The sequence below is a fragment of the Rhinolophus sinicus genome, chromosome 1 (genome assembly GCF_057876585.1).
Source record: "Rhinolophus sinicus isolate RSI-liver-muscle chromosome 1, RSI-T2T, whole genome shotgun sequence".
In the NCBI taxonomy this organism is placed as follows: domain Eukaryota; kingdom Metazoa; phylum Chordata; class Mammalia; order Chiroptera; family Rhinolophidae; genus Rhinolophus; species Rhinolophus sinicus.
The window spans coordinates 30,296,710-30,311,806 of record NC_142501.1 but is presented as its reverse complement, the minus strand read 5'-3'; the positions used below and the strand labels follow the sequence as shown (position 1 = coordinate 30,311,806).

The following is a 15,097-nucleotide window of genomic DNA, read 5'->3' as shown; positions in this document are numbered from 1 at the left end:
AACTGGTTTAATTGTGGTCCTCTTCTGAGCTGAACTCGTGTCTTCTCACACCACTCTGGTTGATGTCTATTTTTTGAGATCGTGGGCTGATGTTATTAACAGTTCAAACTGTGCTTATAAAAGACCAACGTATCGGCACCTTTCAGCAGTACCAAATTAACATCCAAAGGTCACTGCTGAGCCATAAGGATGCCCCCATTTTGTTTTGTTAGCATGGATCAGAATTCACAGCCAACTAATGTGAGCCTGATAGCTTCAGGTGAGTTGCTTTTGCTGTCAGTTAGGAAGATAATGAGACTGTATCTAAGACTTATACTTGTCTGGGATGATTCATCTATAGGCAGAAGCCCCACGGTGAAGGATCCAGATTAGAGATTAATAAATGCTACATCTGATTGTAACATGGCTTTGCACTCCAGAGTCTGATGAGGATGAGTAAACAGATAAGCTCTGAGCTTCTTTCTGTTTGAAATGCCAATTGGCACTTTCCTTTAGAGCTTTTTTCCTGCTTGCATGCTTCCATGCAGAGGGACGCTATTCAGGTGAAATGCTGTGAACTAGAGAAAAGTTGGAGAGAACTGAATATGGTTTAAAAACAAATAAACTTCAAAATAAGAATGAATAAATGGGTCATCCTTTTACTTGTCAAGTTCTTCTTTTCAAGAAAGATCTGGCCAACTTTGATATCTCCCTTGAGTGATGGCAGCTGGTCGTCTCTGTTGGCTAAGCTTCCAGAGTCAAGCCGAGATACTGATGGTGTTTCAGCTCCCCAAGGTCCCGGAGGGGAGAATGGAAACACTATTTGGGGTAAGGATGCAGGCCAGGTGGGAAAGTCCAATGGAGTTTTTATCTGTGGAACTAGGACTGTGGGAAAAGGGAGATAAAGAAGGAAGAAGCCTCAGCCTGAGCTGCAGTGTTGATGACAGCAGTGACGAGATGGTTTCCAGGGATTTTGGCAGGGTTGGTACTGCTAAGTCCAAGAGGATTGGCTGGGTCAGAGAGAGTGACCTCTGACAGTGTTAGGAGCTAGATCCCCAGCATTCTATAGCTTCTAAACCAAGCATTCCTTCTTCGTATGGATATGAAATGAATAGGCTGTTTTCTAGGAATCTGGACAAAATGATGTGATTAGAAAAATAGTTTTAGTGTGGTTCTGTCTGTACCAGGTAGGAGTTACCTGCTGGTTCTAGTGGATTGTGTTGTACTCTCAGTGATTCTCCATATACCCATGACCCCAGAGCACGAGGGAAAGAAAATGAAGCCTAAACAACTGGGAACTCTGAACTCGTAAAGATCCATTTTCACTGCTAAGAGCCAGCAGCCATAAATGAGACATAGCAAAGATAAGAGTTGAATAATTCTGGAAAAGGGGAGCCATTTTCAGTATAAAATGAACAAAGAAGATCTCAAATAAACTTGGATGCAACCAATCAAATACTGGACACCATTTTCACTCTATTGAGGCATATTGAGATCGGAACAATGAGTTTAGGGAGGGTAGGACTGGACTTAACCTTGGCATTGGGCTACCTGCCACAGGGTGGGGGCCAGCAAGCTCTGAGAAACCAATTTTAGACCAAGTAACTCGCTTGGTGTGATTTAGATTGGTGTGAGTATGCAGGGGGTTGATGTAAAAGTGGACAAAGCAACATAAACCTCTTAGCACCAGTGATGTACTAATCATGTCACTTAAGAGCAGGAAAGGGGTCAGACCTCAGCTGGCAGCTGCAGGTATAAGGAGCAGTCTCCAGCATCAAGGGTGTTGGCAGTTTGTTAGGGACTGTGCAAAATAGTTGGAAGTTCTGAGTAGGGCTCCTCATCTAATAGAGAGAATAAACATCGAGACATGAGGAAGAAACTTAGTCCTTTGGATTGGGCACATGGAGAGGCTATTAGGAAGGAAGGCTTCTGGGTTAGCATATTTGCACCCAGCAAGGCTTGCATCAGGTGCACCAAATACTGGGCTTAGGGGAGCCCAGCAGCTTTAGAAGATGGTGGTGGTGAGGATGGTACTTGGCCAGCCCTGCTTTAAAGATCAGAAGGCAAGCCTGGTGGCTAAAGTTTGAAGTCCTGCAATCCAGCGAGGCTGAGGCAGGCAGGTGCTGACAAGCTGTTGAAGATATGTATGTATATTCTTAATCTGCCTGCATGCAATTTTATTTTCATTTCTGGAACCCTTCAAAATGTGTTGCCTCTTTTAGATGGAGGAACAAATTGGGAGATGTGAATAACTTCAAAGCCGCGTTGATTGTGAACAGCCGTACTTTGCTGTCTGTGAGGAAGTACTGATCTGTTTTCCAATCCAGGGACCTAGGAAAACTGACCCCTGGATGTTTGGTGAGAAAAATTTTCTCGGAAAACTTACTTTTGCCATTGGAGACAATGGCTGGTTACTCTGTGCCAAACGAGCATGGTTGATCCAAATTCTAAATTCAGCGATGCTTCATCTTTCTGTATGGAGCAGAGACAGAGGGACAAAGAGCTCTTTGTTTTCCAGAGACCCACGTGTATGAACCAATATCCAGAACCAGTGCTTTTGTTATTCTCAGCAACAGATGAGGTACTAGCAGTCGTAGCTTGATCCAATATAGAATCCCTTTTTCCCCTTCCCCTCAGGTGTATACCTTCCCACGTCTCTGCGCCCAGGGGTGTATGAAAGTGAGGATCTGATCAGATGCATGTGAAGAGATGGGAATGTTAATTTGAGACAAATATCAACATCTTTCTTCTGAAAAATGCTGCTACTACATCTAGTTCCACCACTGGCTTATACTTAACCTTGTTTGTTAATAACAATCACAGTTCTTCGTATACTCTACTCTCTTGGCTTAAGTTAAATGGAAAGATTTTGATGGCATAGGCAGCTTTGGAGATAGTATTTCCTACATAGTAAAAAATGTTTTGTTTCTTTCTCAGTGATATGGTTTAGTTTTATGATAGCTTTCTTTTAATCCTATAAAATGTCCAGCTCTACATTAGTGGTGAACACACTTGACTTTGTAAACTTGTCTAAATAAATTTGGTCTGAAAGTAACAATCCTACTGCCTAATTAATACTTAGTTGCACGTTTACACTATTTTTTCTCTGTCCATTTTATTTTTTTTTCAACTTTCCCTATTCCCCTACCTTTTTCTTCCCTTGCGTTTATTTAAAAAAACATTTATTCAGTCACAGAACTTGATTGTTGCTGAAGTTGACAGCTTGCTCTTTTATAGAAAAGAACCACTTAATGAAAATACAAGTCAATCCACCTGAGAGTTGTTTTGATATGCATAATGGAGCAGGCCATTTAATTTAAGATGAAATGAAATAGCCTTGTTAAGATTTTGGCAGTCCCGATACCTTACAGAGGAAGACAGACACACTCTGGAAGTTCTCTTGGTATTCTCCAGATCCTCTGCTTCCCGACTTTAATTCTATAATTCAGTCAGGTATCCTAGTGAGAGGGGATCTGCCTACGTATTCTTCCCCTCTTGTTGCTCTGTCTGTCGCTTATAAGTTTTCTTCTTGCTATAAAAATGTCTCTGAAACCCAGAACAGGAAGACCCTTGTAGGCATTCGCAAAGTGAATACTTTTAGTGTGTGTCTCAGGCGTGGCTTACATTTGGTGATTGAAGCACATCTGAGAGAGACTCAGTCAGGGAGAGAAAGGGGGCAAAATTCAAGGAGAAAACAAAATTATTTTTGAAAGACTGAAGAAAACGAATGCTGGCTTCTGTGGGAGCTGTTTAGTCATCCAGAATGGCTCTTAAACTAGTCCAATCTGCTTGAATTTCTGTTCATGGGCTTTTGAAAACCCAGAATGTTCTCCTTTGTGTTCAAAGGTTTAAAAAAGAATGGGTCTGGCATTTAACAGGCAAGAGAGATCATGATTCTCTACCAGTAAGCTTCCATTGTGTGCTTCCTTCCTGGTATTTCTGATTAATGGTGAGGCTGGAGAACATCGGGCATTTTTTTCTATCTTACAAAGCATTGCTCACAAAACTCAGGCGCGATTCAAACACCAGTCTTCGTCACCTGAAACATGGTAGTGTGGAATCAGAATTTATAGTCACCTCTTTAAAGAGGGGGGTGGTCTTTTGGAGTTAAATGAGGAGGGAAAAGTCTTCCCTTATTTTGGGAAATGAAAGAGATTTTTGTCTCCCATATTCTGCTTCTACTCTGTGCTCAATGTGGATGAAATACTCAAGACTTCCCTTAGGGCAGGCCGGGTAACCCTGTCCTCTCATCCCATCATTTCCACACTTGCCTTCTAAATCTGGTGGTAGTGGATAAAGTTTTCAGCAAAAACTTAGCAGTTCTAGCCTTTTATCAGACACAGATCCTCCTTAAGAACTGAAGTTAGAAAGAGAACAAAAGGAGTTTTACTCATATACTAGGAGGAGAGATGAGAAGGAAAATCAGATTTATTTCATCTAAAACTACATTAATGTCCCAGCAGGATCTTAACCCCTGTGATGTTATAAAGTATGAAGACTTGAATAGTGTGAAAGACTTCACAGTATTAGAAAAACATAATCTCGATTGGGTAGCCAAAAAGATAAACTAGATTTGAGGATTATCTGCTTACAACATCAATGACCACATTGTTTAATTCAACAGATATCTACTGAGAGCCCATTAGGAACCAGATGCCATTCTAGGTGCGGAGTTACAGTAATGAACAAACAAATAGCGGTTCCTGCCCTCGTGGTGTTTTATACTCTAGTTGGGAGGAGGCAGTAAGTTCACAACAAATATATCAAATAAATACTCATGTAGTCTGTCAGACAGTGATAAATACTATGGCAACAAGAAAAAGTGGAGCAGGTTAAGGGAGATCAGGCGGGTGTTAGAAATCCTGACCATGGCAGGTCAGGATTGGGTTTTGTTAAGAAGGTGAGGTTTTAGCAAAAACTTGAAACAGGTACATGTGTTAGCCCTGCGGATACCTGGATACCTGGAGGAAGGGTGTTTCAGGCAGAGGAAATTGCTAGGAGAAAGGTCTGGAGCAGGAGTGTGTGAGTATGTTCGAGAGAGGTCAGAGTGCATGGAGCAGACTGAGAGGGAGAGTGGGAAGATGTGGGATTTATGGGGCCATGGGACTCCAAATCAAGGACATTGGCTTTTTCTTTTTAGTGAATCAGAAAGCTATGGAGGCTTTGGGGCAGAGAATAACATCTGATGGTTTAAGTTTTAAAAGGCTCATCCTGCTTCATTGCAGAGCCAACTGTAGGCGGCTGGGCCAGAAGCAGGGAGAGTTAGTAGGCTCTTGCATTGACTGAGTGAAGGAGATGGTAGCTCAAACAGAGTTGGTGAAAAAAGGTTGTGTTCTAGATAGACTTTGAAGGTCAGCAGTCAAGGTTATTGATTGGACATGAGGTTCCAGAGAAAGAGAGGAGTGGGAACTGGGGGTATAGAGTTGCTTTTAATGGAAATGGGAAAGATTAAGTTCATTTTTGGAAATGTTTAAGATGTTTCTAAGATATCTGAATGGACATGTCAAAGTTTGACATAGAAGTCTGAAGTTTTGGAGAAAGAAGCGTAAGAGTGATTGATATTTAAATAGGATTTAAGTCAGGAGACTGGATGAAATCTCTGAGGTGAGTATTGTTGATAGAAGTCATGTGAGGACCAAGGACTGATCCTAGGGCACTCCAACCTAAAAGGCCAGAAGAAAGAGGAGGAACCAGCAAAGGAGATAGAGGAACAGCACCTAGTAAGCTAGGAGGAAAGTCAGGAGCATGTAAAGGCCTGGAAACCAAGGGAAGAAAAAGAAAGCATATGAGGCCTAACAATTTAGTTCATGAACTTGTTGCAGTTATGTTGCTAACCTTTTTTTGATATCAGAGGGATTACTCATTATGAATTTGTACCAATGGGACAGTTAACCAAGTTTACTATTTGGAAGTGTTGAAAAGGCTGTGTGAAAAAGTTAGACGACCTGAACTTTTCGTCAACAATTCATGGCTCTTGTATCACGACAATGCAGCAGCTCACACGGCACTGTCTGTGAGGGAGTTTTTAGCCAGTAAACAAATAATTGTATTGGAACATCCTCCCTACTCACCTGATCTGGCCCCCAGTGACTTCTTTCTTTACCCTAAGATAAAGGAAATATTGAAAGGAAGACATTTTGATAACATTCAAGACATCAAGAGTAATACGACAACAGCTCTGATGGCCATTCCAGAAACAGTTCCAAAATTGCTTTGAAGGGTGGACTAGGCACTGGCATCAGTGCATAGCTTCCCAAGGGGTGTACTTAGAAAGTGACTGTAGTGATATTCAACAATGAGGTATGTAGTACTTTTTCTAGGAGGAGTTCGTGAATTTAATTGTCCGACATCATATCTAGGAGCAAGTGATGAACTATGTCAAAAGTTGCTTATAGTAAGGATGATTGTGAATGGATATTGGAGTTGGCAATGTCACCACTGCCTTTTACAAGAGGAGTTTTAGTGGGGTTGAAAGTCTGATTGGACTTAGTGTAAGACAGAATGGGACCAGACAAATTGGAAGAAGTGAGTACAGATGATGCTTTTAAGGAATTTGCTGCAAAGAAGAGTGAAGGAACGGCCAGTAGTCTTTTCTCCCTCTCTGACTGACTCCAAGGGGGGTCCCCTCACATTTGATACAAGTTCATTTAATAGATCACTATTCAGGCATACCTCATTTTTATGAAGGATGTACATATGTAACCGTCAGCATAGAAATTTGGAACCAGATGAGACCATCAAGGTCATTCCAGTTAATCTCACAATCAATAAAGGAATCTTCTTTATAATATTACTACAACAAACACATTTTTTTTCATATGCCATTTATGGATCCAGAGATGAATAAGGTACAATTCCTGCTGTTGAGAAACATACATTTTTAGTGGGAGGAGGCAGGGATATATGCTTCCTGTGTGATGTTATGATAGAGGCACATATAAAATATTGTGAAAGCACAGGAGGAAGAGAACTAACTTGACCTAGGGAAGTTGGAAAAGACAGTATGCATAAAAAGCTGACACTTGAACTAAATCTTAAAGACAAGCATGGTGTTTTCCAGACAGTGCTGAGAAGAATCCCTTTCTCAGATGCTAATCTAGCTCCTATTTGAATGCTTATAGTGACAGAGAGCTCACTACATGATGAGGCCTATTCTATTTAGCTATCGTTGTTGCAAATCAATTCCTCATATTGAACAAGTAATGCATTTTAATGTTTCTATTCATTAGTTCCACTTTCCTCCTCTGGAGCTAATGGGCAAAGACTTATCTTTCTACCATATATGTCATTTTCATATTTGAAAATAGATCTCATGTTTTCTTGTAAGCCATCTCTTTTCCATGTTGAAAAAAAGGGAAATGAATAGTCTCAGGTTGGGTTCCCTGGGGTGCAGAGTGAGACCGAGGTTAGTGTACAGGGGGTCATTAGGGAGTACTCTTGAGATCACCGCTCTGAAAGGGAAGGGAAGATTGAGCATGAGTGCGCAGAGGAAGAAGTAGAGGTGTGATGTAGTTTTGATGGAAGCTCCAGCCAACCCTGTTGGAAGTTTTGAAGACAGACTGATCCTTCAGTTGTCCAGAATTAGAGCAGGAGGAACAGATCTTTCTATTCCATGACAACCATTCAGGGCAGTTTACCCCACCAATGGGGCACGACTTTGGGCAAAGTGGTTCTCTTCAGCTGATGCAATTCCCAGAGTGGGCTGATGTCTGAAGCCTATTGCCAGGGGACTTCTCAGCTCCTAAAGTAGTTAATCCTTTATTTCTGAAGTGGATCTGTAGGGGATCTGAGTGATGCAGAAGAAGAGTCTCAGGTACTGCTAATTCTTTTGGCAGTCATTTTCTGAGACAGATAATAGAATGAAAAAAATACCTGGTTCTGTTTCTTCTTAACAAACAAAACAGACATCATGAACATCAAAGTGATGAGTTGAACATAATGGTTCTACACTGATGAGATCTAATGTACAATTGTACCTTCCCCGTGCTAACCGCTCAGTTCAGTGATGGTGGCCCTTTGTACAGGAATGCTTTAAAGATGCCCTCAAGGCAAGTTGAAGAAGTACATTCATGCAATAGATGTGACTGGAAATCTTTACTAGGAGGAGGAGACTGCTACAAGGACTCCTGCTCATCACCGTTTTATAATGACTTTAGGAGATAAAACTGTAAGTGGGCAAGCATAGTGAGCCACATACTGAATTATATCCCTGTCCTTCATCCTAGAGGATGACACTTCTTGTGGTGATCACAATGCATGCTGGGTACCTGCAAAGATGGATGTGTGACCACCAGTCCTTTCCAGTCCATGCACACATGAAGATTGCTGTTTGATTTGTGGCTGGGGCCATAATTTGCTAAGCCTGTCACTGCTTGCAACTTATAGTTAGCCCAGAGCTTTGTTGAAAAGGAGCTGTCCCATTCCCTATTGCTGTACAGCAGACTGATGTCAACTCAATTCATAACACTGGACCACTAATTACACCAGGAAACATTTGCCCAAACTATAACTCTATCCCTTGATTTCTGTTTGGCTTCATTAACTTCCTCTTAATGCCACAGATAAAATGGTCATATAAGGCATTCTTATTTAATGAAGGATTGCAAGATAAAATGGTTGAACTGGGCATTGATGGGAGCAGAGGAGTCAGAAAAAGGATGACTATAGAGGGTGATAAAATTAGAAAGTAAGATGGGGATGTGGAAGGGGTGAGAGATGGAGCCATATTAATTATACTCTTAGCTTCACCATTCATTGGCTTTCTTTTTCTTTCTAATTTTTTAATTACAGTGACATTCAACATTATTTTATATTAGTTTCAGGTGTATAGCATAGTGATTAGACATTTATATAATTTATGAAGTAATCCCCCCAATAAGTCTATTATCCGTTTGACATCATATGTAATTATTACATTGTTATTGACTATATCCCATAGGCCGTACTTTACATCCCCATGACTGTTTTCTAACCAATTTGTATTTCTTAAACCCTTTACCTTTTTCACCCAGCTGCCCAACCCTGCCTTCCATCTGGCAACCATCAATTTGTCCTTTGTATATATGAGTCTGTCTTTGTTTTGTGTGTTTATTTATTTTGTTCTTTAGATTCCACATGTATGTGAAATCATATAGCATTTGTCTTTCTCTGACTTATTTCACTTAGCATTATATCCCCTAGGTCCAACCATGTTGTTGCAAATGGTAAGATTTCATTCGTTTTTATGGCAGAATAATACTCCATTGTATCTATGTACCACAGTTTCTTTATCTAATCACCTATTGATGAGCACTTAGGTTGTTTCCATATCTTGGCTATTGTAACTAGCACTTCAGTGAACATAGGAGTGCATATATCCTTTCCAATTAGTGTTTTGGATTTTTTCAGATAAATACTCAGAATTGGAATTGCTGGGTCATAAGGTAGCTCTCTTTTTAATTTTTTGAGGAACCTCCATACTGTTTTCCATAGTGGCTACACCAATCTGCAATCCCACCAACAGTGCACCAGGGTTCCCTTTTTTCCACATCCTCACCAGCACTTGTTTGTTGATTTATTGATGATGGCCATTCTGACAGGTGTGAGGGGATATCTCATTGTAGTTTTAGTTGCCATTTCTCTGATGATTAGTAATATTGAGCATGTTTTCATATGTCTCTTGGCCATCTGCATGTTCTCTTTGGAAAAATGTCCATTTAGGTCCTTTGCCCATTTTTTAATTAGATTGTTTTCTGTTTTGTTTTTTATCTATGACCCAGCCATTCCAAACTTATTTCACATTTATAAACTTTCCATGTTCTCTAGAAACTATGCCTTTATCCATGATGTTCTTTACCTTGGTATGTTCTTATCCACAATACTGAATGCCCATTAGTAACTCACACTCCACCTTCATAGTCCAGGTCTAAAATTAAAAGACTTTGTCTTTCTAACATACTTTGTATACTTAGTACTTTATGTATTCTCTATGCTATGCAATACATACTTTGGATAATTTAACAAAGGATGGAAAGGAGGGTGAGGGAAACAAGGGGCAAGAATCTGCCAGTTTCATTTAAAATTACATATATCTGCCAGTTTCATTTAAAATTAAGATTTTTCTGGATGGTTAATTATACACTATCAATTTATTTCATTCTAGTCCCTTTTCACAAAGTCTAAGTCTGACTCAAAGAGAAAGCTATAAAAAAAACTGTGTTTCTAAGTTCTATTTTAAAATTTTATAGTTTTCATATTGAAACCTACTTTAGTTGAATCCTGCTTCTTCCATGTTGAACATCAGCCTTTATTTTTTCATTTTTTTTATTCGTTTTTATTTAATTTTTTTTAATTAAAGTTTATTGGGGTGACAGTTTGTTTTTTTCAATATTAAGTTGTACGAGTTCTTTATAAATTTTGGATATTAACCCCATATCAGATGTATAATTGGCAAATATCTTATCCCATTCAGCAGGCTGTTTTTTTGTTTTGTTGATGGTTTTCTTTGCTTAGTCTGATGTAACTCCATTTGTTTATTTTGTTTTTGTTTCCCTTGCCTGCGGAGATACATCAGAAAAAATATTACTAAGAGCAGTGTCAGAGAGTTTACTGCCTATATTTCCTTCATTTCCATTTGCATGAAATAATCTTTTTCCATCCCTTTACTTTCAGTCTATGTCTGTCTAAATCTGAAGTGGGTCTCTTATAGACAGCATATGTGTGGGTCTTGTTTTCTTATCTACTCAACTACTCTATGTCTTTATTTATTTATTTATTTATTTATTTATTTATTATTTTAAAAAAATTTTTATTTATGGAGGGCACAGCTCACAGTGGCCCATGAGGGGATCGAACAGGCAACCTTGATGTTATCAACACCATGCTCTAACCAACTGAGCTAACCAGGAATCCCTACCCTATGTCTTTTGATTGGAGCATTTAATCCATCTACATTTAAAATGATCATTGATAGTTACAAAGTTACTGCCATTTTATTTTATGTTATTGCCATTTTATTATTCATATTTATGTTCTTCCCACCCCCACCTCCCCTTTCTTCTTAAAGATTTCCCTTCATCATTTCCTGTAATTCTGGTTCGTTGATGAACTCCTTTAGCTTTTTCTTGTCTGGGAAACTATCTCTCTTTCAGTTCTAAATGATAGCCTTCCTGGGTAGTCTTGGTTTCAGCTTCTTTCTTTCCATTATTTTGAATATTTCGTGCTAATCCCTTCTGGCCTGCAAATATTCTGATTAGCACGAAATATTAAGAAATCAGCTGACAATCTTATGGGTGACTAACTTAACTGCCTTTGCTGCTTTTAAGATTTTCTTTGTCTTTGACCTTTGGCATTTTAATTATGAAATGTCTTGGTATGGGCCTGTTTGGATTCATCTTTTTTGGGGACTTGCTGTGCTTCCTGGACTTGTATGCCAATTTCCATTGCCAGGTTAGGGTAGTTTTCAGTCATTATTTCTTCAAATAGATTCTCAATCCCTTGCTTTCTTGCTTCTCTTTCTGGTACCCCAATGACGTGAATGTTGTTACCCTAGTTGTCCGAGAGGTCTCTTGAACTATCCTCATTTTTTGAAAATTCTTTTTTTCTTTTTGCTGTTCCTATTAGGTGTGTTTTGCTACCTTGTCTTCCAAATCACTGATTTGATACTTTGGTTCATCTGATCTGCTATTGATTCCTTCTAGCTCATTCTTCATTTCAGTTATTGTAGTCTTCATTTCTGACTGTTTTTTTTTAATAGTTTATAGGTCCTGTTTTTATGCTTGCCATCTCTTTGTCAAAGTTCTCACTAAGTTCTTTGAGCATTCTTATGGACATTGTTTTGAACTCTGTCACTGGTAGGTTGTTTGCCTCCATTTTGTTAAGTACTTTTTCTGGAGTTTTCTCCTGTCCTTTCATTTGGCACATATTTCTTTGTTTCCTCATTTTGGCTGCCTCTCTGTGTTTGTTTCAATGAATTAAGCAGATCTGCTACATCTCCCAGTCTTGGCAGGGTGACCTTATGTAATAGGTGTCCTGTGAGGCCCAGTGGCACAGTCTCCCTGATCATCTGAGCTGGGTATTCCAGGAGAATCTCGAGTGTGAGTTGTATGTGCCCTCCTGTTGTAGTTGAGCCTTGATTGCTGTTGGCATATCAATGGGTAAGATTGACCCTCAGATTGATGGGCTGTGCGGATTGGCTGAGTCCACAGTGTATGAGCTACTGTGTGAGGGCTGACCACATGAAGCAGAATTTTCCTCAGCAGACTCTGGTGCCTTCCAAGACCATGCTTTGGTATACTGCTTGTGCGCTAATTGGTTCGTTCTCTGTTGTGGTCTGAAGTTGGCCACCAGGTGTGTTAGTTCTAGAGCCTTTTGGGAAGGGCTCTGGTGAAGGCCAGTGTGAGCTGCTGCCTGTGATTGGCCTAGGGCTATCTGGTAGGAGTTATAAAGTGATCCATGGTTGGTCGCTACCTGTGTTGGACCTTGAGGCATGTGGGAGAGGCCATGCTGTGAACCGAGGCTGACTACCACCAGTGTTGGGCCAGGGACAGCTCAGCAAGAAGTGCAGGGCACCCCAAGCCTTGCTACCACCTGTCAGCTGCCTGTAAGGCTTAGCTGTTGAAAGAGCCTCTGGCAGTGTGGGAGTTGGATGAGGCAGGGTCTCATGGAGTCACCAGGGTGGGGAGAGTAGTGTTCACCAGGTTAATGCAGATTCAGATTTGGTGCCAGTGCTGAGCCTGCAGCCACTCAGCAAAAAGCTCAAGGCATACCAAGGCTAGCTGCTGCCCACCTGGGGCCTGTGGACCTTTTAGAGTTTTTAAAGAAAGACTGCAGTGCAGGTTAAGGCTGGCTGCCTGCTGCCAAAAGAGCCTCTGACGGTGTGTGAGTAGGGTGGGGTAGGGTCTCAGGGAGTCATCAGGGTGGAGGGAGCAGAGTTCACCAGACTAATGCAGGTTCAGGTTTGGCTGTGTCAGGGGAGGGCTCAACACAGGAAAGATGGTGCCTGCCGGCTGGCCATATGTGAGTGGAGGGCTTAATACAGGAACAGTGATGGCTGTCTCTCCAGTCCTCACCCTGCAGCACACAAGTCAGTTTCTCTCAGTATGTCTCTGGTGCCTCCCAAGCTGCTATACCTCTGCCACAGCCCAGGGTAAGTGCCTGTGAGTGAGTGAGTCTGTGTGCAGGCCCTTTAAGAGGACATCTGCGTTTCCAGCAGACTTCCCTCTCACCCTGACAGTTGGAATCCCCGTTGATTTTCACAGCCAGATGTTGGGGGTGCTCCTTATCCTGGGCTGGGGAGTCCTGTTTGGACCCCTTGCTCCTCAGTGGGGACCCCTGCAGCTATATCCCTCATGATTCTAAACTGCCACACATGGGTGTAGGGCCAGCCCCTCACCCCTCCTACCAGTTTTTTACGTGACTTCTCTATGTCCTTAATTATAGGTCTTCTGATCAACTAGTTTTCAGCTGATTCTCTAGGTTGATTGTTCTATAATTTAGTTGTAATTTTGATATGGTCATGGGAAGAGACGAGCACAGCGTTTACCTATTCAGCCATTCTTGATCAGAACCCCCACATTGGCTTTCTTCACATAGTAGCTCGCAGTTTCTTTAGGAACTCATTTATAATTGTAAGAGTGTTTTAAGAGACGACTAAAAGAGGAGAAGGTCAGGTTGGTATATAACAGATTGTTGTTTTTTTTCCAATTCAATCTCAGTAGCATGGGCTCATTTATTATGGACCTCCATGGTTTACTCCCTGTGTATTTGAATCAGTTGTGGTTTTATTGTAGATGGAACTATGTGGGTATTCAGGAACCTCCTTGTGATAAGATATGTTCATTTATCATAGAATAGGTAGACTTTGTTTATCATTGGATCCCTTTCATCCTAAGCGTGTACATTTTAAGATGTATTTGGAAACTTTTATGACTTTGTTATATCCACTGGGCTTATGAAAACTCAAGTGATAATATTTCTCATTTGAGCATCCCCAAGATTCCTTTCAGCTGGAGGTATAACAAGACAAACAAATGACTCTTTATTGAAAGTGATAGCCATTCTGGAGAGTTGTTCTGTTACTGGCCTTCCTCTCCTGTTGTTGTGGTTCTCTGTAGGCCACTGACAAATCTTAGAATAATTAAACTTGTTGTTCTGGCTTCCCACTGTATCCTATAACCTAAGGACAGGGTTGGCTTCACCAGAAGAGTAATACTTGTGGTGCAGTAGGAGAAAGCCAGGAGCAGGGGCTGGCTGCAGTTTGGAATGGACACACACAAAATTATTATTGTATTCCAAATTATTTCCACTCTACTCCCCTTCCCACCCATTCTGGGTGCCCCACCCTCTTCACATTTCTGAATTCCTTTTTTTTTTTTTTTTTTTGAGGCTCCTCTTTGACCGTATGTTTAAGCCAGGGGAGGGAGTCATGATAATGATAAGCATCATTTTACCCTTAGCAGAAAGAATCACCCTCAAATGACTAAGCATCTACTGTTTCATTCTGGATGGCCTGTGGGAAATGTGAAAAGTTCAGGCCATGCAAAACAACAATAACTCTGGCAGAGCCCAGGGGCTGGCAGTTTTCATTGCAGAATCAATGTCTTTGGACACCAGTTGGCTATTTCCCAACCTGCATTTTTTTCAGTAGTGAGTATCCCAAAATACTCAGTTATTTCTCCATTGTACAACAATACTCATATGCTCCTGAACTAAGAAATTACTATATAATTTTGTTTAAAATCTGGTCTCTTGTAACTTTACTTTGAAGCTCTAGTCTGGGAAATTTATAAGAAGAACTGCCTCTTTGAAAAAGATACCGTCTCGTTTGCCTGGATTATTATAAAATGGAGATGAACTGTCAGGTAGAAGGTAGGAGGCACTGACCAAGAAGCGAGATGCCACTACCCAGGAGGAAGTCAGGGAGCAATGGACTGAGAGAGAAGGACAAGGCTGAGAGGGTTTTCGTTTGGTAGTTTCAGGTTCTTCTAGCTGTAAGGTAGAGATAAAATGCAGGGCTTGACATCTCGGAGTAGCAAGAGAAATACGACTTAAAATGGGAGAAATTTAAAATGGCTTCTCCCTCAAAAAGAGGGAAGAAACAGAAGAAGCTCAGAATTGACAGAGGGTTATGTGTGTGATA

General features: G+C 40.8%; 1 protein-coding gene across 2 annotated transcripts in view; it reads left to right on the top strand.

Moving 5' to 3' along the window:
* The window catches only part of GRIN2B (glutamate ionotropic receptor NMDA type subunit 2B), a 420,646-nt gene that overhangs the window by 209,224 nt on the left and 196,325 nt on the right, over window positions 1-15,097 (top strand). The window lies entirely within an intron of this gene.